The sequence below is a fragment of the Gymnoscopelus braueri genome (assembly GCF_963280865.1).
Source record: "Gymnoscopelus braueri genome assembly, chromosome: 2".
NCBI lineage: Eukaryota > Metazoa > Chordata > Actinopteri > Myctophiformes > Myctophidae > Gymnoscopelus > Gymnoscopelus braueri.
In genome coordinates, this window is record NC_137604.1 from 55,573,264 (window position 1) to 55,599,621 (window position 26,358).

Consider the following 26,358-nt stretch of genomic DNA (forward strand, 5'->3'; position numbering starts at 1 on the left):
CAGTGATAGATTTCTAAATGAAGCCTCATCTATGTTTTTAATTTGATGTGGTCAATCAATGTTATTACATTGAATGTAATGCAAAAACAAACAAAAATATGTAGAGCAATCACTGACTGTACATTTTACACATTCTGGGTGGTTTTGTCAATAGAGGCCTCCTGTAGTGTAGAAAAGGGATATTATTGGTGAACTTTATTGAAAGCATACAGCGACCTCTGCTGGTTGCTACACAGTAAAACAAATCAGCATCTTGATATGTTTCACCTGTTGATGGTGAGAGACCCTCCACAGTAGATCAAGTTGACAGACCTGTTGATGGTCGTACATCTTACAAGTAAAATGCCGAAAAATTGCTTAAGGTTGAAAAGCAGATTCATATTTCTGCTCATATTTGGTATATTTTCTCAACTCTGTGACTCTTGGGTAAGTTGTGCATTTTCAATTCATTTTCATCATACCACCAGGCCTCCCCTACATTAAACTTTATAGGTGACATATGATTGTTGTCTTGTTTTGCAGACAGATAGAAACGGCGCCGATGATGTTCGGGGTAAGAATCGCAATTTGAAAAGAGTTTATTCTCACTCATAGGCTATGTCAGTGGTTTTCAAACTTTTTCATGCCAAGGACCCCTACATTGATATAGCTGTAGTATATACAACCCTCGTAGACGTATTTATGATTCTGACGTCTTCAATCGAAGACGTCAGAATCATAAATACGTCTATGAGGGTTGTATACTACAGCTAACATTGATATACATTTGGCCGCAGACCTCCATCTGAAAATGTTTTGTGGACCCGATAAGCAAAGATTTGAGTTAAAAATGTTTTTCGCTTTAAAAATATATATATATTCAAAGATTTGCACATTTTCAAGATTTTTCTAAATTAGCAGACCTACAAGCTCATATTGCCTATGAGCTTGTAGATCTGCTATTTTTGAATAGCCAAAGTATAAAAGGAAAAAAAAAATGACTGTGACGCTGTATTAACACCTGGGGACCCTCTGGAACCCCCCCAAGGACCACTGTGGGTCCCCGGACCCCACTTTGAGAACCAATGGGCTACATAATATGATCTCTTGACACTACTTTATTGACAATAGTAACTGCAAGTCGTTCATCTAGAAACGCCTTATTTTGCATTATTAGGGCTTCCTTGATTGTATTTCCATTTTCTACACACTCAGTTAAAACTCAAGCTTTAATCTGGAACTTAATTGAATGAGTAGGCCTAGGCCTGAACATAACTGTATGCAGTGCTATAACTAAGTACATTTACTCAAGTACTGTCCATTACGTCTGAGGCAAATATTGTACTTTTACACCACTATAATTATTTGAAAACTTTAGTTACTTTGTAGATTTAGATTATTATTATTACAAAACATACATTACCCACTCAAGCCCTAAGATGTTTAATTTGTACATTTGAAAACGTGTGAAATGGGACATTCTGCATAATGAGTACTTTTACTTTTGTAATTTTACTCAAGTCAATTTTGAATATGGGACTTCTACTAACAGTATTTCTACATTGCAGTATTGATACTTTTACTTAAGTAAAAGATGTGAGTGCTTTTTCCACCACTGCTGTAACCAGTCTGTATGGCAGAGTAGGCCTACAATAGGTTATTGTTACAGTAACTATGTAGACTTCCTTCCATTAAGAAATGTAGACCCTGGTGTCGGGTAGGACACCATACTGGTTGACAAGCTCATATTGTGCATTACCTCCCCTGGCCAAGTAAGTATTCCATATTGAAAGCGTGGTAGGTAGAATGTTAGTGACCAGGGTTCGAATCCCAGGGCAGCAGGACAGCTAGGTCATGACATATCCTGAAAGCAGCTTGAAATGAACACATGATTTTACTGTTCATCATGCATGTTTCACCAGGTGAACTTTGTGCACTATTGTTCTTTCTTTCGTTGTTCTTCAGATGGTCGGGGAAACGACAGAAATGCGTTCTTCGCAATGCAGAGCTGCCACCAGGTGTTGCGCGGCGGCGACCGCGGCGAGTTCTTCTCCCCGGACTACCTGTGCTCCAGCCCCCCGCTGTGGTGCAACTGGACCATCGTCGTGGCGCCGGGGAAGCGCGTGCGTCTCTACCTGGAGGACTTGGCCCCGGAGGACGCCTGCCTCCTCAAGCAAGACCAGATCCACGTGGACGAACCCGCCGGTTACTTTGCCGGTCACAAGGTCCTGCAGAGGTGCTGGCGAGAAGCCGAGTTCATATCCCTCTCCAACACGCTCTATGTGGTTCTGCTCATCGGCGGCTACCCTGATCCTCCGTACAGGGGGTTCTACGGTCGGTACCAAGCTTTTGGACCGCCGGTCGCATATAGTCCTCCTCGTGATGACGTCGCAGAACGAGGCAGGAAGCTGCGTGTAGAACACAAGGTCACACAGCAGCCTCTTGGTCAGAGGTACAGCTTCACTAGGTTCGTGCCCACGATCGATACAAGCCCACAGAAGACGGTTTTATTAGAACACCCTACGTTTCTTCCTCAGGCTGACTATGAAGGTATGTATAGGGCTGGGACGATATGAACATTTCATGTCACGATTATTGTGACCAAAATATTGCGATTTACAATATTATCGCGATAATCAAAATATGAGTAGAACTCTCAAAATGCCACTTTTGTTAACCACTTCTTGAACCCCAGCATCCATAGTCTGGGGTGGAACATTTGCCAAAAATAGCAGATCTACAAGTTCTCAACGTGTCACAAAAAGAGATTAAGAGTGAAAAAAAAGACTATCAAGTACGTTCTTTACCGGTGCGATTTACCAATTCTAGAGGGTTTAAGTGGTACCGGATATGCAGCTCGGCAACGGTGAATTGATCCCAGTATATGACGATACGATAATACTTTATTGTCAGTCAATTGTCAATTTGTCTTGCGACCCAGCAGCCATGTATGGCCATGATGGAGGACAATTTCACGATAAATTTTAATCTCCGCGATACGATTATTGTGAGCGTTTTTTTTTTTATCACGATAAACGATAACGATAACAATTATCGTCCCATCCCTAGGTATGTATGATGATGATGACCAAGCTGACCTTCCAGGGGAGGCAGAGGAGGAACAAGCAGAGACCGATGGCACTTTGAAGTCACCACCCATAATTCAGGGACAGGAGGACAGCGGTCGGGTGAATGACAGCGACGTATCCCGTTTCACCGTTATGCCCAACATGGCAATGTCCACCCAGGGTATTTACCGCGCAGGGAGAGGTGCTTCTCACACAGTCGCACAACAACCCGCAGATGAAGGCCGACATCCCCTCCCTCCTTCACACCAACATACTACGCCCTCAGCAACACTGAGAGATGTGGATGATGTCCAGACACAAGAAAACGCCACTCTTGTTGCTGAGAATGACTCCACCACACCAGGTCCAACAGAGGTCACCATTGCTGCAACGGTTGGAGGTTCAGAGCGAGTTGGAGATGATGAGAACAGTATACAGCAGCTCATTAAGGCTTCACGTGATGTTGAGGAGACACGCACCCACCCTCACCCCCACCCCAACATGGTGGAACCACGCTTGGGCCATAGAAGGCACGGTGGGTATACAGCAAAAGATGTTAATTTAACCACTTGAACACTAAATACTTAATTGACCGGGGTTCCCCGGGGCTCTGTACCAGGTCCACTCCTTTTTTCCCTCTGCATCAAATCTCTTTGCTGAAAATAGCAGACCTACTGAGATTGTACAGTAGAGCTGCTATTTTGGCCAATTCGCCCAAGTATAGGGATCCTCGGGTTAATGTGGTTAACTTGACAGGTCACACATGGGGCTGCGGGCATGCACTGTGCAGCTTACATGTAACTCCTGAAAATATAATTGTACATTGGATTTTTATCTTCTGGCAAAGCAACAAATAACTTTACCCATTCCTCTGGAAGGTTATCACATCAAGGTTCAAAACGGCATAAAGTCATTCAGGTTAGGTAGGTTAAGCATTTATAAGCAAACTATAGGGTCCATCTTTGCAATTCAGCTAAAAGGTAAAGATACAGATTTTATACACAGGAATACTTTTTGCCACTTGGCCTATCATATTTAAGTAACCTAAATGGTTTCCTTTGGGAGTGCACTTGTAGCTGACCAGTGTGTTGACCATATAATTGACACGTCCCTGGTTCGATTCCAGCTGGAGATGTGTGTCGCATGTCTTTGGCCTCATTTTCGTAAAATAATAATCAATGGTCCTTTTTGCATGTGTTGTGGGGTTTGGTCAACAGTTGTATAATGTGCACCAAAATGTACAATAGAACTGAGCTGTAGACCCCCATCTCAAAATATTTTGTTCCAGGGACCCTCGGAAGCAAAGATTTGAGTTAAAAAGTTTTGCTTTGAAAGTACTATATATATATATCTCTGCTGTCCGGCAGCAACCAGCTAACTCCAAAATGTTCATTTTTCAGGAAATGACAAAAACAAAAAAAAGGTGGAGAGGTTTTGTTCATCATTGATAAGAACTGATATGGACCTCCAAGCTCACAATGAGGTTGGAGGTCAAAAGGGGGTGGAGCCTGGAGTCAGCTAAACCAGCTAACTCCACCCCCCTTTGGTGAACTTAGCTGGTTTAGCAGAAAGTTTGAGGATCCAATGGAGTTAGCTGGTTTTGTCAGAAGCGTTTTTTAATACTTTTCATTGGTTCAATAATGTTTTAAGCAACACACAGATGTAAAGGGTGTTCAATGGCCCTGATTTATGGAAAAAAATGCAAAAGCGGAAAAATTGAGTTAGCTGGTCTCTGCTGGACAGCAACTATATATATATATATATATATAATATATATATATTTTTTTTCAAGGATTTGCAAAAGATTTCACGATTTAAAAAAGAATCGCAGATCTACAAGTTAATAGCGCGGCACGAAGTGACGCTCTATGAACTTGTATGAATTGCCCAAGAAATCTAAATCACGGATGCTTTCCTGGTTTTAATGGGTTAAATGCTGTTACAACAAGTCAAAAACCTGTTCTCATTCAAGTATAGCTTTTGCTTTTTATCTGTTGTGTTTGATGTTGGCCCGTTTCTGTTCTGCTATAGGAAATGACAGAAATCATACCGGACACATTCCACATCTACCTGGGGGTGAGCCGACTGAGCGTTAGGAAATCCTATCATATTACTTTTTATTAAATATGTGTGGTTACATCATGACTAACCTCTTATTTTGGTGCTTCTCAGATCTTCTGTTTGAAGTCACCGTTGAGGTCAGTTTCCAACATGATCCTGCAGAGGCCTGGGAGGACGTGGCAACGTCACTGCTGAAGTCCGTAGTGGACTTGGTATGTCAAAAAGAAATTGCAATCCCATAAATCAGTGGTTTTCAACCCTTTTCATATCAAGGTCCATTATTTATTTGGCATTTGAGCCACGGAACCACCGTTTGATGAGATTTAGCCTCTCAGACCCAAAACATACAATATTTTGTTATCGTTGGATACGATTTTGTCCACATTTCCATGCTGTATTGATGGGGTACCAATAGGAGAGCTAACGGGCAAACGTTGATCAAAATAACAATTCTTTACTTAAGTAATGCAGATGTTTAACATTAATTTAACTCTTGAGAGCGTAAAATGAAATCAAATGGACCCCTACGGCTCCATTTGGTTCCATTTTACACTCTCAAGAGTTAAAGATCTATAAGGGTCCATTTGGTTACCAACTCCATCATTTAGCTGGGGACCACCTGGAACCCCCCCAAGGACCACTAGTGGTCCCCGGACCACTGGTTGAGAACCACTGCCATAAATCATAGTGTGCTCTTTACTGCTGTAACAATTTTCATTGAGAGGTGATTTTAAATATTGATTTTGATTACCTACAGCCCCCTGGGATGGTGTTCCAATGTCAGATTAGCCCATGTCATACAGTAATCTTATTACATCTTTCTTGTTTCCTTAGATTTCTACACGGCTGGTTCTTCATAACCCTATAAGCACATCATCCAAAAGAACAATAAGGTATGTGTACACGACAAACGCACCTCTGAGTATCACCTGTGTTCCATTCTGAAGTACAGGATAATTTGATTGTATGTTTATGGCTTTATGTATATGCTTGTCTGCAAAGGTCTGCTAAACATTCCTCAAACCACAATGGCTGTGGCCGAACTCTGCAGAATGCAGCAGTAGTAGTCACAATTCAGAATATGATGTAAATGACCTGCTAAAATCTGAGACCATTGGGGTGTGATGGCCGTCAAACTACAAGACACTCATTAATGACACATTTCCACTGCATGACACTCGCTCGACTCTACTCGCCTTTTGTTTTGGTTTTCCGTTTGTCAAAAGTACCTGGTACTTTTTGGTCTCAGCCTCCATTGAAGCAAGGTGGTAACCAAAAAGTGAAAACACTGCAGACTATAATTAGTCAGAGAGAATTGTCACTAGAGTCTTTTACGTCAGGATAGGATGGACTCCCCTACACTGCACGGAAGCACCCGAATACTGTTATTAAACTTTTAACCTAGCTAGCCTATTGTAAATTACGACTTACACAATATTGAGCAACTATTTCGAGCCTAAAATGTTATTGGATTTTTTTTTAAGTAGTTGGTGGTTGTAGCCATGAGGACAGCTACATTGATAATATTGCAGATGGGGGATCCTATCTGCAGTGGAAAACATGGAAAGCGAGTTGTATCCAGTGGTGGAAAAAGTACTCCAATTCTTTACGTAACAGTACCAATACTGCTATATAGAAATATACTCTGTTACAGGTAAAAGTCCAGAATTAAAAATGTACTTGAGTAAAAGTACAAAAGTATTGGCATCAAAATGTACTTTAAGTACCAAAAGTAAAAGTACTAAAATATTTGAAAATAGCAGATCTACAAGCTCTCAACGCGTCGCGATGCGACGCATTGTGAGCTTGTAGATCGGCTATTTTAAATAGCTATGTATAAAATAGGGCTAAAGTGGTTAATGTATGTTTCATATCATAATTTATATCTGAAAAGTAACTAGTAACTAAAGTTTTCAAATAATTGTTGTGGAGTAAAAGTACAATATTTGCCTCTGAGATGTACTGTAGTGGAGTAGAAGTAAAAGTATTGGAAATTGGAAATACTCAAGTAAAGTACAAAGACCTCAAATTTGTACAGTACTTAAGTAAATGTACTTAGTTGCTTTCCACCACTGGTTGTACAATATTACACATGCTATTAAGCCTTTTTTGCCTGTATTGTGCCGTCTCTGTGCCCAGGTTGGATGCAGGTGTCCTGTATATCCTCTGGCTCCAGACTGGGGAGGCGCCTGCGCGTCACAGGGCACTCCCTGCTTCCCTGGAGGGCCTTAGACAAACCGCCATCAGCCTAGGGGACAGTGAGCGGCAGGCTGTCATTGTTTCTATGTCCACAAAAGGTATACAACCATGGTTCAGCTACATTAGGCATTCTCAGATTATTATATTTATGGGTATCTGATCTAATGCATCTGCCATAAGTTGGGGACAAATATTTTTTTTGTTTTTGCATTGGACTTTAGAACAGAATCACACTGTTTACTGTACTAGGGCTGCAACGGTTAATCAAACCAATCAATTTAATTGATTATAGACAATAGACTTTAATTGTCGATTTTAGGGGAAAATGTGAAAATAGAAGATCAAGCTCACAACACATCACGATGCGACGTGTTGTAGCTTATACAGTAACTCGGCTATTTTTTCTATTAGTTGTACGATGAAGCATAATGCCTAATTGGTTAAACACATGGGTGATTTCTTGTGTGTCTGATAATTAGTTATTATTTATAGGCTGGAGTACTTGTGATATGTGCAGATAATGTTCAATTGAATACACACAGTATACTTAAAATACATCCAACGTTTGTACGTCTTAAAATCCCTCCTACATTAACCCATTAAGACATGGAACGCATCTGTGTCACTTTAGATTTATTTGGCTATTCAAAAATAGCAGATATACAAGCTCATACAAGCTTGTAGATCTGCTATTTTTGAAAAATCGTGAAACAATATTTTTTAGGTTAGGATTTTTAGGTTAGGATTTAGATTTTTTTAAAGAATCGCCTCAGGTCTTAATGGGTTAAAATAGCCTAGAGGGTGGGTGGGCGGACCAACAGTGGACGTCACAAACGTAACGTCCGGACTTGCAAGGCACACCGTTGCTCCGATCCGCTCCAAATGTGCCACAAACACTGTTCAGGGGTCGGCCAGGAGAATAGTCTAACCAGGGTCCACGTCAGGGGCCCCCGGGGTCCACAAGCACACCATTACTCCAATCCGCTCCAAACGTGCCACAAACAAACTGTTCAGGGGTGTGCCCTGAGAATAGTCAAACCCCCCCAAAAAATGTTGGATCAGATATCTTTTGTTCATGCGTTTCTGCCCTGTGTTCATCTATTTTAGATGTCAATGAGTGCGGGACTCAGCTGGTGCTGTGTGACATCAACGCAGAGTGTGTGAACCATTTTGCAACCTACGCGTGCCACTGCCGACCCGGGTTCAAGGACCTGTCCCACCTGGGTTCAGGAGGAACCCACTGCGTCAATGTGAAGGCCTCTGGTATGCACCATCACCAGGAAGATAAAGTTGTGGTTTTGTAACATACCCCTTAACGGCCACAATAATTGACCATAGTTGCACTGTTGGGGGGGGGGGAATGACACAACAGGGGTCAAGGGGTCTAACAATGTCTTGGCTTCCATGTGGATCTCAGACTTCATTTGTCCAGTCTGACATCAGCCATTTCCAAATTTGGGCAAAGTTTCAGACATTGACAGTCCATTGACTTCCAGTATAAAATGTAAGTTTCAAAAAGCTATACAGTGTATTTCAAAAATTACAAAACATTATGTGAAAGTTCCGTTTGGGGGGGTTAACTTCCTTAGCCTGTCAGCATGACACGCATGTGTCTAGACTGCTCGCCTCCTACAGTGCTACGCCATAAACATTGGCTGCCATGTGAATATGGTCAATGCTGTTTGGGGTTGACCTTTTTATATATAGGCGCTAACAAAGTATTTTTTCTAAATTTTACTCTTGATGGTGTTATGGATAAATCTTTACACCCTGAGTTAAATTAACAGTCAAGATTTTGCTGTGTGTGTGAGAAGTGTGAAAATTCACATATATTAGAAGAATACAAGCGCCCTGACCTGGACAGATGTAATGTTGTTATGATGTTCCTACCCAGCTGTTTGGGTTTGACCTTTTTATATATAGGCGCTAACAAAGTCTTTTTTCTGAATTTTACTCTTGATGGTGTTATGGATAAATCTTTACACCCTGAGTTAAATTAACAGTCAAGATTTTGCTGTGTGTGAGAAATGTGAAAATTCACATATATTAGAAGAATACAAGCGCCCTGACCTGGACAGATGTAATGTTGTTATGATGTTCCTACCCAGCCTGTAGCTCTGGGCCGTCTGATGAGATGACCAACGGAGTGTACGTGATGTTTTTCCTGCTGAGCGCCCTCATCCTGATAACGCTGCTTGTTGTCGCTGCAATGTGCCACCGTCACCACACGGGGGCCTTCATCTTCACAAACGGGACTCGCATAGCTGATGGCAGCCTTCCAGATCCTTGCTCTGACCACCTGCCCCCTCCTCCCCCGCCTATAAGGCGACCCAAAGACGGCTGGTCCCACCCCGAGGACTGCTGCCCTGCTGTAGACCCGCACCTAGTGCGCTTTAGTCCTCTCCTACCACTAGACAGCTACATAGACCCAGTGGCAGAAGCAAAGATGTGATATGTTTCCATTCAGGTTATGGACGCTTGAAAGTAATAATGCCTCATAATACTGTGTGTTAATTATTATGAATTTTCACGGTATGGGAAGTCCTATCTTATCTTTCAGTGACATTGGACTATTCATTCATGTTTTTGGCATTAATAAAACTAATCACTTCAATGGTCTTTTTTGCTGTTATTTTTTTATATTGATACTAATGTTGACAGATCTCCCCAGGCTTATAATATTCCATTTAAAGCTTCAGTCCATAACTTTTATGTTCTTCCCGGGATTTAAACCCTTTTGTCCCTGATGAGAGACCAAATTTCTACTGCTCAAACAAGCGAGTCCCATAAGTACTTGGGATTTTGTGACAACCACATTATTGCAATATATAACAAAGTTATGATTTTTTTAATTACTATATCAGTACTTTGTGTTTGCTCAAGCACACTTCAAATGAACATATAACTTCCATTATGGACAAAGGATATACAGTATCACATGGAATTAATTGAACTGAACTTTTGATTGTGATTTTGTTTACAGTCTCTACTACTAGGCCACCGTGTAGCATTTCATGCTTGGAGTGAAGTCCACTCACTAATGTTGGGTTGGGAGACAGGGTGGCCCACCTTGTCCAAACCACAATAATAGGCTTACCGCACCTAATCCAAGGCAGTGTGCTGTCACATGGGGAGTCTGCTGACCGACCTTTATTTTATTGTAGGGCAGTTTGCTCCTTTAGTGCCTTTGTGCTCAAACGCTACACTTTTTCCTTGGAGAGGAAATATCCCCTTTATTATTCCCATTTCTTAAGTCACTTTTCAAGGGGCTTCTCTTGAGAGGGGTCATGTATAATGTAGTGTAGAACTGAAGTGATGCCTCAGTAGTTAACTAAATCTGTGAGAAAACTCACGCCATTTGGGCAAATAAACCTTAATTATTGATTTTTGTGAGTTGCATATCATACATTTTAAATGTGCAATATGCGTTATTCACTTAATACGAAAAGGGACACTTAATCAGTTGAGTCATTAGCTACGGAAAGCCCTAAACCCAGAAAATAGTTTTTCTTGTATTAGCAAAGGCCTTGACTTGAATAGACAGACAGACAGACAGAGAGACCTTTATTGATCCCACAGTAAGAATGAAGCAAAGATACAGTTATGGTTAACTACAGAAATACGGTAACAATGTAACATAAAAGACAGTATAAAGATGACTAACCTGGCCTTCTGCGCCTGGGCTGGTCAGGTGTGCATAGACCACCAGTAGGTGGAAATAAAGAAAATATCGTAAGCATTCTGTCACCAATAAAAACTGCATATAAATAGACTTAAAGACCTAGATTGACCTGGCCACCTGCACTTGGACTGAATATGCAAGTTATATTGTAAATGTAATTTGTAATAAGTTGTCATAATTGTGAATGTATGGCAAACTATTACTCATTCTGAGCTATATAGAGATATAGATTGTTGCTCTTTTCCTCACAGTTCCTGACATTCACACCTGGGAGCTCAGCTACCTAGTTGTACAACCAAAGTCTGATGGTCACTGATCAGCTCCACTGGGGAAGTTGGGGGTTCAGTGCCTTGCCCAAGGCACTTGTCTGGCCTTCTGTTGCTCTCTTGTTTTGATCTCCTTCCCACTTGCCCCCCACCCCTCTTCTTCTCCCCCCCCCCCCCCTCTTCTTTCTATGGAAATTAACGTTGCGATGGGAACGATGTACAAAAACGAATTTCACCCACTTTTTTACCTTGTAAACCTGTGATGTGACAATAAAACTGATTCTGATTCTGATTCTGATTCAATGAGTTGAGGGAGGGGTTAGTGTTGTCAGGTGGTTAACAGGGAGCACCAGTGTACGCCAAGAAGACAGTTCTCTCTCTCCCTGGCAAGACCACACCATAAATGTAAGCACACATCCATTGTTACCCAGTACCCACACATCACCATTTTCAAAAAGCATACCATAGTTTGTTAGATCTTTTAAAGTAAGCCACTGGATTCATTTCATTATGGTATGAAAATCACAATTGCAGGGACTTGAAACCTGCTTGAGTTAATAATAATAATAATAATTGTGTGGTTGTTTTTCTGTCAAAGTTGCAGTAGTATTGCATTTAATACATTTTTAAGCATGGATTAGGCTAATTTGAAAAGTCTGGATGAAAATCACGGACTGATTTACAAACTCATTTTTAACATCCATGACTTGTAAACATGACTTGTTTAACCAACATTGACAATTAATTGAAAAATAAAGCCATTAATGGGAAAAGTCTCTTGGTTTATGTATGATTATAATAGCGCTTTTCTAGATACTCAAAGTCGCTTTACAGAGCAAATATAAAAACAACTTTATTAGAAAGAACTAGTTAAAAATGTCATAACTATAAAAGAAAAAAGTGTGGTTTTAAACAAGGTGAGGGTGGGGGCAGCTCTGATGTGAGCTGGGAGTGAGTTCCACAGTGAGAGGGCAGCCGCCGAGAAGGCCCTGTCACCCCAGGTTCGTTTATTTGTCCAGAGGGTAGGCTATTGCAGTAGTCGAGTCTGGATGTAATGAAGGCATGTATGATGATGGCTGAAGCTTTGAATTCTGACATTTAGCTACACTTACCCAGTTTTAACAGACCAATTTTTGTGGTTGTTTTCAATGCTCCTCACGTCTCACGGACAGCGGGGTCTGTGCAGCTATCCACAGGAGGGGGGGGGGGGGGGCCGCACCATCAGCTCTCTGTTGGCCCTCAGGTAGAGCTGGAGGTCAAGGGGGTCATCATACCCCACCCCACCCCCTACCCCCATGGCTGTCTTCACCTACCAACCTCTCCACTGCTGCCCCCCATAATAATCCTCTCCTCAGCTCCCCAACTGAGCATGGAAGCATTAACTGTTGTTAATGACAAATACAGTATTACAAGGGCAATGTTATACGAGAGAGGCGAGTAAGCCCACCCAAGGTGCCACTACAGTGTACACAGAGGTTCATTAAACACTGTACACAATTTATACACATCAGGTCCTTCTGTGTCCTTGTCCATCTAGCAGAGCAGATCACTGGCTCCAACACAAACACAGTACAGAACCCCTCACAGCTCTCACTGTGGTCTGAAGACAAAGCCTGGCCTCTCCGACACACCATGTAGAGAGAGGCTCACTCCAACCTCCTCTGGAAAAGGAAGAACAGTGGAGGAAGTACTGTATGGAAGTCATCGAGACGAAAAGACAGACTAAACTTCTCTTGAGGTCATGATACTCATAACTACAGGTCAACAGTGGCCGAGGAATTTGTCTCAGTGTGGTGGCTTTAACCGCTTAAGCACTAGCACTAGGTACTTCGGCTTTCAGTGAATAGCGAAAATAGCCCATCTGAAATTAAAGAAAATTATACATTAAAAAGATTTTTTTTAAATGAAATGTAATTTAATTTGATTATTATCTTTTATTAAAAAAGATAATAATAAAAATTGCTGGGGGTTCTTTTGGTAGAAGGGACGTCAGAGAACCCCCCCCCCCCCCTCCCACCATTTAAAAAATACGTTTTATTTTGAAGTTTCAGTCTGAAAAGGCCTTGCAACCAATCAGAAGGTTCCATCCCTTCAGCCTATGGCATGGTCGAACCTCACTCACATGGTCCAGTATTGTTATTGTTTGTAGCCTGCCCTGCAGGAGCGGGCTGGCCAAGGGATAGAGACACACGGCCAAATGTGTAGAATGTTTGTTATCAAGTTGCTTATTTCTAACCTAAAATGTTTTCAGATATATATTGGTGTGCTGAATGCTGATGAAGTTTACAATGAGTAATACACCTTCTGGACGTCATCTTGAATGAGATTCAAACTGAGTAGTTCTGTAATTAAAATCAGCTGTGTTAGGAGGAACATGCAGCTATGGGAATCACACAGGTGAATGAAATAAAGATTCATTCATATTCATGAAAGTGTATCTATGTCATCATGCAGTAGCCTATGTTTTCGTTCACAGGCAGTAATTAGGTAGAGCAAGTGATTTTCTTTGGTTAAAATAAGTGTTAAATAGCTCCATCTTCTGATAGTACTCATTGCTATAGAGTGTTTGTTCAGTAACAGGAGTCTCCATGTCTCTCCAGTTCTTTATTAAACAGAGAATTCATTTTACTGAGCAAACACACTATAGCAATGATTACTATCAGAATGTAGTGCTTTAACCTTTTAACAAAAAACGTTTTGTTTTTACCAAAACTTTTTCACTTACCCTACCTTTTAAGATTGGCCCTTTAGGGACTTTTGATATAAAAATACACAAATGTCCATATGATGACCACGGATATGCTCTAAAATTGTGGAAAAACGTATTTTTGATTTCACTAGACCTTTAAATTCATTATTTAATCACCATTTCCTTCCACGTCTCTGTAATGTTGCTTGATCAAAGGCCTATAGAGTTGACTGTTGTGGGGCAGAGCTGGGCTGATGTCATGATGACCACAGGGCAGCCTGTGTGTTCTGTGTTGCTAGGGGGAATAAAAAAAAAGAAGACTGCATGTTTGAAATGCTGACCTTGCATCTCCCAAACGGGATGAGCTCAGCGATAATCCCACAGATTTTTATTAACCTGATATGAGTGTTGTGTCGCTATTATATCAGAGGAAAGACTTATTTTTTTTCCTGTCCCATGGCACATTGTATTGGAATTTCCTTCTGCAATTTATTTTTCTATTAGCAGGGCCCTGTGAAGTGTGATTGGGCTGTGAGCTGCTGGTCTGCAGGCCGAGGCGGTGAGTGGACTGGCTGGACCGATAAGAGACCCGTCTGAGCGATCCTCTACTACAGCACACTGACCGTGGCTATATGTGAACTCTGATTGAATCTAGATAGGAGGTGGCTGCACTGACCCCCGCATCTCATATCACCAAGACCTCCATTCACACAGCCATGACCCACCACCACCTCTTTGGCACCCCCAAATAAATCACGGTATGTTATTACTATTTTTTTTTTGTCGTTGTAGATTTTTACTTCTTATACCACTTTGTAAAGCGTTATCAAGTGCTTTACAGACAATAAAACAGTAATACAGACCAGTGCAATTTGGTGTCATAAATTAGACATGAATGAAGATTAACTTTGTATTTAAGAATACAATTGGGAAGCAGGGGAAGAATAAAATAGGTATAAACTAGAAAAGTGTGCTCCGAGGAGCACAGGTCTCCGCCAGGCCGGGTTGCAAACCCATGGCTCACAAACGTTGGTCATAGCCACTTGGAATGGGATCTGAACAATCTAACTTATATGTATAAGTTAGCGCACAATGGCAGAAAATGTATTCTGGCAAAGGGCCCCTTTGACCCTGTTTTCTTGCACCCTGTAGTTTTACATGCCTATACAAAGTTCAAGTTGCAGCGGTATCTGCGGTGGGTGTGTACAGCCAGGTTATGCCCTAATATGGACATGCCTGAGTCCGACATCAGCTCAAATTGGAGTGGTGACATGATGGCCAAATAAAGACTGCATTGCCAAGATGTGGGCAAGCAGATAATGCTCAAATATGGTCATGCCTGATGTCAGCCCAAACCGGCGTTGTGAGGCAACGCTTTCTGTTGTGAATGACGTCACGTGCCTATATTGAGATCCCGACAACATGGGAGAGAGGGAGGGAGAGAGGGAGGATTTCAGGGGTGGGGCTGAGAAACAACTGACTGTGGTGGCATTTGGAAGCATGCGGGAGTGAGTGAGGGAGGGGGAGGGAGGGAGAGAGCCTATTTCACCAACACAACAACTCGGTCATTGCTGGGGAACAGAACCAGAACATGCTGATTTGCAGCCCAATAACCCTGGCAAATTGCCGGACAAGCTGAAATCCTGGTGCAAAGCTTGTAATTAATAAGACTGAAACTGTTTCCACGTTTGTTTTGGTCTTTTCAGTACCCTCCGGTGGTCAAATCAGCAGCCTTATTATAATACTTTTAGCACTTGCTGTGCGCAGCTCCACTAAAAATGTGACACTGTTAAGCAGGTCAGGTCATATGGCTTTGATTTCCTCTGCAAAGTGTTATGTATGGTTTACTGACAACACACTTCCAGAATGTCTTGAGTGTATTGATGAAACAGAGGGCTTTCTGGTGGGTGTGAAGGCATAACCTGAGGCTTTCTTCTCCACAACCGTCCACTCTATTCCCCCCTTTTTTACCATAAAGATTAGCCTACTCCCCCCTCCCTCAACCCAGAGCAGCTGTGGATCAATATTGGGACATCTGTTCAATATGGGTCTATAACCTATGCTGATCTTAGACCATTCATGTTTTCCTCCATGTGCTTTGAAAAGTGGATTGACATCAGCTGTTTTGGCCGATAACAAAATAAAAACTACCATGTGTCTTGTTCAGGGCCTGTTGGGAACTTCATTTTGTAATTTAATGTAAATTCATTTAGTTAAAATGCTGTATATTTCATAGATTATTTCATTAAACATATGTTCATTTTGATGCACGTTTGTGTCATTGTAATGTTTTAACACGAATATTTATATTTACCGCAATTAAATATCTATAAAATATCATCTTACTTAGATTCTTAATATTCAATATCTATCTATCTATCCATTCATCCACCTTCTACCGCTTGTGCAGAGTCAAGTTGTGGAAGTGAAAGTTGTTCTAGCAGAGAATCCTAATAAGTATTTGTTATTAATGCAAGATTTTTGTATAGCTTCGGCCGTCGAGTGTAAAGTTCTCTCCCTGAGCGAATGAAACCTATTGGAGGGAGCTAGTACAATAACAATAACCCTCTCTTTTCCACAGAGGCCAGGCCATATACTTTAATGATACTTACCTTATTTACAGCTAAAAGTATATCAGGCACCTGATAAGAATATATTCAAGTAGAATTACTTAATTGACTTAAATATATATGACTCAAGTAGCAGTAAGGTTACTTATAAAAGTACAAAAGTAGCTTATGAGGACTCCATACGGTCACATATTGGCTGTAAGTAACCATTTACATATGAATACATTGTACCAACCCCATCTCTGATTCAGGGAATGCTGTTCATCTTTCCTTTATCAGAAAGCTTTCTCAAAGATTGACTTGGTTTGAAGTAAACTTAAATAGAATCTCCTCCTGAGTGTTCCATAACAGCATACTGTAGGCTACTCTGTAATTCTTCCCTTTCCAAAAAATATATTTACTGCAAGTGAAAGTAGAATGACTTCTACCCTTGCTATTAAAGGATGCATGCTTTGTCAGACTGACCTCATGGCACGCACAGAGGAAGTTGCAGTGAAGAAGATTAGTCTACAGGGGGCAGTGCCAAGCCTTATCCTCTCCCTCTTCTTCTTCAAGCTTTAATCATTCTTCTGGCATAATAAGAGAAACATTTATAGTCATATCCCAATAATAAAAGAGGTGTCTCATTGTCCTTTCTTCATTCAATACATTGTCACAACCCAGAGCCCTAATCCTGCAAACTGACGGACAGTTGCATCCTGGGAAAAGAGGCGCACGCCATTGTCTGAGTGAGTCAAATCTGTTAAGCCCCCAATTCCTCTGTAGGCATTTGCATATTCGGAAGTATTTCTTTACTAAAGGGCCAAATCCTCCTTGTGTGTGATGTGAGGCATTTTTAGTATCATTTGTGAAGTATCTACATGCACTATTAGCGCGGCATAATACCTCCATATAATGTGGCAGCATAATCTGGCAGATAAGATGGGTTTTTTCTAAAGTGTAGCATTACGCTGGGATGAAACGCCGCAATTTCAGGCACATTCAAAGGGGCTCAAATGTCATCAGAAATGTCAAGTGCCTCTGCAGTGACGGGATGCCAGAATGGCTTTTTTTCCCTTGTTATTATCGTTTTTCATCCCTGCCACCATTCCTCGAATTTACCAACCTGCTGAAAGGTCTGGCTGTGTGTGGACTTGGCCCTCTGTAATGTAATGTGGCTGGTCCTATGATAACGCACTGCTACCTCTGACACATTTGCACTGTAAAATCCTTAGTGTTCATTTAACACCGAGAGTGTATGGTTTGCAGCGATAGTGAACAAAATGGAACCAAGGGTTCATTTGGTTCCATTTGTACACTCTCAGTGTTAAATTAACATTGGTGATTTTTCTGTGTGGCCTCTCGCTCCCTATATCTCTCCCTCCTTCCCACTCTCTTTCCTGATTATACCAGGATGACTTTCCAAAATTTCAATAGAGTTAGTCTGTTTGTTATCTGTGTGCCTTGGCTTTGAGCGTGATGGTGTACATGGCTGTGTCTGGCATTCACACACCACTGCGGGGCCTTCTCTAGATATTAGTGCGGCGCTCTGGAGTCCCTTCTGCAAAAGCCGTGATAAGATTGTTGAATTCAGGTGGCGGGGCTGCAACATGATGGTGAATAGAGTAATGGAGGTGTGTGTGCTGTATAAATGCGGAAACTATGACGACCCCTCAGAGTGAGCCTGTATACCGTCTGTCATTCTATCTGCAGAGCACATGTACAGTAGGCTATGTACAGCAATACAGTGGGCTCCGGTTTCAAAATCACCCTTTTGTTCGGAGTGATGTTGTTCGGTGTTGCAGCACCACTTCTTTGCAGGTGCGTTCCAGTGTGAAACACACACACACACATATGCACAGTGCATGCGTGCGCACACGCACACGCACACACACACCCCAGTGGTGTAAAGTAACTAAGTACATTTACTCAAATACTTTTGAGGTACTTTTACTTTACTGGAGTATTTCCAATTGTCTATACTTTTACTTGTACTCCACTACATCTCAGAGGCAAATACTGTACTTTTACTCCACTACAATTATTTGAAAACCTTAGTTACTAGTTACTTTGCAGATATAAATTATTACATAAATATAAAACATACATTTACCACTTTAGCCCTATTTTATACCTAGGCTATTTGAAAATAGCCGATCTACAAGCTCACAATGCGTCACATCACGACGCGTTGTGAGCTTGTAGATCTGCTATTTTCAAACATTTTAGTACTTTTACTTTCAGTACTTTAAGTACATTTTGATACCAATACTTTTGTACTTTTACTCAAGTACATTTTGCATTCCGGACTTTTACTTGTAACAGAGTACATCCACATTGCAGTTTTGATACTTTTACTTAAGTAAAACATTCAAGTACTTTTTCCACCACTGCTGGTGCGTTCCAGTGTGAAACACACATATATACTGTATACACATATGCATGCATGCACATTGCACAGTGCACGTACGCATGCACGCACACACGCAAAGTGATGGAGGAATTTGCGGGAGCCACTCTGCATCTGTTCTGTGTGCTGATGTTTGCCTATTTGTTTTGTTCTTCCAACACTGTGGATCCAAGCGTCGATTTCCATCCGGTGAGGGACACATGAAAAGAGCCATGGCACGAACAGAAAACAAGCCCTCAGAGACGGGGAGGATGAAATGAAAACACAAGGAAAAAGAAACGTAGACCCAGGAATAAGCTGCGATTAAACCACAAACAATGAAGCAGGCGGAGATGAGAAGAAGGAGAGGAAAAACACACACGCAACAATGCGAGCAAATAGAACGGGCAAACAAGGAACGCCACGTGTGTGGAGAGAAAAAAACAAATTGTTGGCAACGACAAATCACACACGACTGCCAACTAATGGAGCATCATTTTTTTAAAGAGAGCCTGGAGTTCTGTTGAAAATGGAGACAATCAAAACACATCACTGTGTAGATCACCAACGCACATGAAATATGCTGTTGGAGATGGGGAACGCAGTTGCGTCAGCATTATGCAGTGTTCCAGGCTCAATCCGGGCTATGTTTTTGAACTTATACATTAGGTTTTATGTTAACTTAACATTCTTAAAGTGGTTGATTTGTTGATGGGGGGAAATATGCTACTTGGAAATGTCTTACCCCATCATGAATCAAAAACACACAACTGGTTTACTCAAATGTTTACATGTTTACCAACGTAAACAAAGATTTCGCAGCCCCAAAATAATACAGCAAATAGTAATAAATATATATATTTATCATCTTAGTGATTCTAGCTGTATCAGTCATCGTCTTAGAGAATAAAAAACAATGTCTCCGTTGTTATCTTTCATTTTTGGTGATGGGGCTACCCATTTGTTTCTGTTTCACTGACTGGAGCTTTAACCATAACATACCATAACCATAACAGGGGCGGCAGTGGCTCAGGGGTAGAGTGGCCGGATGGGAACCGCTAGGTTCCCAGTTCGATCCCAGGCTCCCCCAGAGTTAGTGTCGAAGTGTCCTTGCTTGAGCAAGACGCTGAATTCCTAAATGCTCCCGATGAGCAGGTTGGTGTCTTACATGGTTTCCTCCGCCATCGGTGTATGAATGTGTGTGTGAATGGGTGAATGTAATGCACAATCTATGTAAAGTGCTTTGGATAAAAGCACTATATAAATGCACCGTTTACCATATGCAACAAAAATAACTCCTGCATCTATTTTAATTTGTAACCGCATTTGTCTCTTGACTCGATTTTATTCTCCGGCAATGTTTCACACACTGTAAATTGATCTGTCTTTGCAACCAGCAGCAAGCAGACTTCATCGCTGTTCAAAGCTCTTTATGTTGAAGCGTAGTGGTGCTGTTACAATTCACTGGATCCCTGACACCCCGACACCAGCTCAGTCTTATGACAGCTGAGGGCTTTTTAACAATCTGTGTGTGCAAGGCAGTGGACTGGCTCTTCTTAATTAGTACTTTGTCTCTGGATAGAAGAAGTGACCTCTTCTCCTTTTGCACTCTTGGATGAATTTGTGCTCGCTTCTCGAGGTTCCATTCGCTTTACATGGTCGGTGATGTGCGATTTACCCTTTATTCAGTATATCAGTGTGTCACCATGTCTTTCCTGTGAAATGGCCATTTCCGAAGCAAAGTGGGCATTCCTCTGTTCTCAAACATGCTTCTCAAGGGCTTGAGCATGAAATTATGCTTTTTTGATTGATTGATTGAATACTTTATTTAGAAAAGACATGGAAACAGTACATGGAAGTACAATTCACAATACAAGGTCCTCTAAACTGGATCGCTCATAAAAGCACAATGGCTTATTTAAAATGAGATCCCTGTGCACTCAAATCATGATGACATTTAAGAAAACAGACAAATATACACTACTATGCAGAACGTCATAATCAAATCAGCTTACAGGTTACTGGTATGAAAAACAAGAAATATGTACAATAGAGAGGGGGGGGGGTAGGTTAAGACTTTGACAGGGGCCAGTTTGGAATTGCAGCCTCCTGAAGGTGTTTTTTTAGGGCAGTTTTGAATGTGAGTAGGGTTTTACACTCCTTTAGTCCACATTTGTGTTGCATAGCATGAGAACGAGTTCATTCCCTTGTTTGTGCCAAATCTGGGTTGAACATGATCAGTGGAGCTGCCTCTGGTGTTGTGATTGTGGACTTCATTTACGTTTTTTAAGTATTTAGACAGGTACATGGGTATCTCAATGTTGTTGTGAATGTTGTAGACCAGGCCCATTGCAACTTAAGTTGCCGTACTCTGTCCTCAACCCTGAGCCATCCAACCAATGCTGAGTGACATGCATCGAAAAACCATGACAAGTGTCCTTATACCCACCTCCCCCTCCTCCCATTGACTGCCATGCTTTCCCTAGCGTGTCTGTCTGGAGACTGGCTACTACAACAACCATCGCCTCCTCCATTTGGGGGAATCAGAGATGACCTTTGCATGAATAAAGTCAAAGAGGATTATATGGGAGAAGAGAGACCTTCCCAATGTCGGCCATATGGGGGAGAGGCAGATGCGACCTCCTTTGAACGTGGCTTGAGTGTTGATGCCTCGGCTATCCTTAATCCTTTTACACCGGGAATGCATCTGTGTCATTTTTTTTCTTCTTTGGCTATTCAAAAATAGCAGATATACAAGCTATGTGGATCTTGTGGATCTGCTATTTTAAAAAAATCTTTAAAAGGTGTCCAAATCTTTGAATATATAGTTTTTAAAAACGAAGATTTTAACTCAAATCTTTGCTTCTGGGGATTCTACAAATGTCTTCTAAATCCTAACAGTTTTTTGAAAAACTTATGTTACTATGTCAGTGTTTCTCAAACTTTTTCATGTAAGGACCCCAAAATGTATTTGGCCGCGGACCCCCATCTCAAAATATTTTGTTCCAGGGAGATCCAGAAGCAAAGATTTGAGTTACACCGCGCTATGAGCTTGTAGATCTGCTGTTTTTGAATAGCCAAAGAAATGTAAAAATGACACACAGATGCGTTCCCGGTCTGAATGGGTTAAAAGCCGTGTTCGCAAGCTCTGCGTGTACGTGGATTATGATGAGATTGCAAAAGCAAAAAGAAGCTCATATTTATATTCACAAAAAAGAGGAATATTTCAAATATGTAATTCCATACTGATGCTATGCTTTTTCGGTTATTAGCCTCCTGTCATTCATCCGTTTCACCGGAGGTGATAATATCACCAGGTAATATCCTTATCTGATTTATTTGCCACTCCTATCTAATCCATAGGTTACAAGATGTACAAACACGGGATGTATTTGGTTAAGTAAAAGATCTGTCCATCACACTGCAGGGATTATGGCAATTGAGCTTAGCTACCTTTCTTTACCACACAGTAAACTGAAGGCCGTTGTTGGATTTCTGATCACGCTAGTGGGATATTTACAATGGGATCTCAGAATTAATTCAGAAAATCGGCATGTTCATTCTCCTAGCTTATTCTACCTAAATGGACATCTTTTCTTTTGACTGCAAACTAGTTTTAGCCATTTATCTGAACCCCCAGGGGTCCTTGAGGGGGTTCCAATGATTGATAGTTTAGAACCAAATGGACCCTTATATGGGTCTGTAACTCCAAGAATGTCCTTTTGGTTTCAATTGAGGATTTTAAAGTGTAGATTCGGGTCCCAGAGGTGAACATAATAGCAACTGGGGGTTTGCGGACCAACTGCATATCAAACTGGGGGTACGTAGTTGAAATTATAAAAGCTTGAGAGTCACTGGTTTCAGTATACGACAGACTAATGTAGGCACCTGTACATACTATAGTGGGGCCCCTCCGCCCCTCCTATAGACGTCAGTATACCTGAAGACAGCCAGAAGTCAAGTCGTCCCTAACAGAGTCAAAGGTTGTGCTGCTGCTAATCCATGTAACACAAGGAGAATAATCCCCAGGGCTGCGGCCTGACTGTTCAACTGTTCTCTTTCCCCCTTTTGTTTTTCTGGTAAATGATCTTGGAAAAGTTCAATGATGGCCCCTAGTCTGTGGACTAACCGTACGGTCGACAGGAATAGGATCACACTCACCGCAAAACAATTGTTACATTTTTTCAACGTTTATATCGACTCGAGATCATTTTTTCCCCGGGGGCCAAATCTGTGGTTCGGAAAATGCCACAAAAAAAAAGCCACAAACCACTTGAAAGGAGCGAGGAATACATTTTCTCCCCCCAAAACTTCTACTTTTCACCTGGGTTATAATTCCCAGAATTCCCAGGCTCCAACAATGAAAGATTCCTTCAACACGGGTTTGGTCCCTCCTTGTCCAAATGCAAAAAGGCAGGGCATGTCTGCTGGATGTGGCCGTTCCTGTCAATCAACACGTTTTTTTTCTTCTTTCTTTTTTTTTTCTGTCTTAATGCCCCTTTGAATCTACTTGTTGACTTCAGCGTCTGGGAAGCTAGCTAACTCTGCAGCCATTTTGTTTTCAGTACTATGGAAATGTAGTGGACGAATAGCTTACAGAAAATATTGTGTTTGTGTGGAGCAGGGGTCTTCAACGAGAGAGATAAAGCAGGGACCCCCCCCCCACTACATATTGTATAAAATGGTGTCGCAGATTAATCTTTTTCATAGATTTCATAGATAGTTGGATTCATGCTTATGTATTTTCAGATGGTTAACCTTTTAAACCCTCAATATTTAGTCAACTTGACCGTTGGCTCCGTACTTGGTCTGCTCTTTTCCGCTCTACACCGTCCTCTCCGAAAATAGCCGATCTACAAGCTCACAACGCCTCGCGAGGCGTTGTGAGCTTGTAGATCTGCTATTTTTGGCGAGGCGTTGTGAGCTTGTAGATCTGCTATTTTTGGCGAGGCGTTGTGAGCTTGTAGATCTGCTATTTTTGGCGAGGCGTTGTGAGCTTGTAGATCTGCTATTTTTGGCTAATGTTCCCCACCACCACACAAAGATTTATTGGTGGCCCCCCTGTAGTAACTCCCAGGAACCCCTAGGGTCCCCGGACCCCCTGTTGAAGACCCCTGGTGTGTGTGTGTGTGTGTGTGTGTGTTAGTGCGTGTGTGTGTGTGCGCGTGCGTGCGCGTACAGTACGTGCATGCGTGCGTGCATCCGTCTGCATGTGTATGTTGTTAAGTGTTAACATGTTAAGTGCTTAACAGATCTCTCCAATACCCAAAGCACACATAAGCACAGAACCAACGGTACAAAGCCGCTGTGTAAGCTTCCTTTTTATTGCGCTCTTAGTTTCATCTGTAGGGGATTACAGTACAGCCTTTTTTTCCTCCCCTACTCGCCGCCGCAAAAAGAGGAGGGACATACAAAATGGCGGAAAAAGGAAAACAAATTGTAGCGTAATCTCTTGAGAGAAAGAAGGACGGCTGCCTGCGCGAGGGAGTCCCCCAGCAGACTCCTCCATCTTCTTTTTTTTGTGTGCCAGAAAATCCCCATAATCCTTCATGTTTGATGTCTCAAAGCTAATGGCGTTTATTGGGATAGCCCCAAAAGGCGCTTTGTCCGCGGACGTGGTCGCCGTTGAGGTTTTGAATGACATTGCGGGGAGAGAGCGGGTAACTTTAGCTTAATCTGGGCTTATCCGGACCCTGATGCACACACAGGTGTGTGGCCCTTAAGCCATTGAGACCGGGAAAGCATCTGTGTGTAATTTTTTAAGATCTCTTTGGGCTATTCAAAAATAGCAGATATACAAGCTCATATCACGCGCTATGAGCTTGTAGATCTGCTATTTTTGGGGGGAAATTGTGAACATTTTGTGCAAATCTTTATATATATATTTAAAGCGAATATTTGTAACCCAAAGTGAACATTTGTAACTCAAATCTTCTAAAGTCTTCCAAATGTACAGTTTAAAGAAAAATTATGTTGTTGTAATATCAGTGGTTCTCAAACTTTTTTCATGTCAAGTCCCCCACAATTATATGTATTTGGCCGCGGACCCCCATCTCAAAATGTTGTTCCAGGCAGGGACGCCCAGAAGCAAAGATTTGAGTCAAAAAAATCGCTTTAAAAAATAAGAAAAAAGATAGATATTCAAAGATTTGCACACATCTTCACGATTTTTCAAAAATAGCAGATCTACAAGCTCATAGCGCGGCACTCGGTGCCGCGCTATGAGCTTGTAGATCTGCTATTTTTGAATAGCCAAAAGAAATCAAAAATTACACACAGACGCGTTCCTGGTCTAAATGGGTTAAGCCCAGGGGAGGCCGGCCTCTCTTCTGCAACCCACCCCAAAGATCAGTCCAGCTCCTCGGGGCCGGAGACAACCATGAGGAACACACACCACACCTTTAACCCAAGAGGGTTTAGCCTCGTCATGAACTGAACTGGGCCTATTATCACATTTTAATTAAATTACTGCCCTCCATCTCTCTTGTGTGCTCAATAAGATATGGAGCGACCTTTTCCTCTTGAGTCAGTTTTCATCTCGCCGTTCAGTGGAGGAAGCCAGTCATGAAGGGTTTTGAGTTGCATATATATCCTCAACCTGAGGATTTCTGTTTCGTTCATCATGGAGGGTGCTGACCCTGGACTCTTTTCAAACGAGACCCCATGATACATACTCTTTGGACACGAGTGTCTTCGTTGGACATTGGTGCTTCGTGAACGATCCGGTGCACGTTGACAAAACATATATTTTTTTATATAATCTTTTATCCCACGATTTTTTTGTAACCCATTTTCACCCAGTGCCAATGCCTAAGCTTGTAATCCTGGGCGCTACTCTCCCTCTGCCAGCCTGGGGAGAGCCCTGCACTGAGCTCATGCTTCCTTCAACGCATGAGGAGTGAGCAGGCCGCTTCTTATCACCCGACAGGGGAGAGTTTCCCCGGTAGGACGTAGCGTGTGGAAGGAACACGTAATTTTTTGTGAGGGTACCTACCCTAGGAGACACGGGGAGAACATGCAAACTCCACACAGAAAGGCCTTTTCGCCAACCTCACCTAGGGTATGGGCACTGGCGACTGCGCCACCGTGCCCCGACAAAACATCTTTAACAGACATTTTAACATCATAGAAATTCACCACGGCCACGATGTGAATGACATTGCTTCCTTGAAGCTGGGGTCTGTGTGTGTAGAGACGATATGTACCACAATGCATTCTGTCTCCATCGCCGCCGTGTGTCCAAGAGTGCTGACTCTGTTATTGGATTTGGAAGAAGAGCCACTCCTTCAATAAAAAGAATGAATTTCCCATAATTCAATAGCAGAAATCAAGGCCACCGGTCCAGTGATCCATAAACACTACGGTGATGAGGTCATCTTCCTCTCGTACGGGCACATGATGCAATATTTACAATCAGCTTAAGTGTGTGTAGAGTATTAGCCTAAGTAATTAGATCAAATGGAAACATATCTTTTA

General features: G+C 41.9%; 1 long non-coding RNA gene across 1 annotated transcript in view; it reads left to right on the forward strand.

Annotated features, from left to right (window-relative positions):
- Positions 1-26,358, forward strand: part of LOC308100615 — a 307,745-nt gene that overhangs the window by 141,035 nt on the left and 140,352 nt on the right. The window lies entirely within an intron of this gene.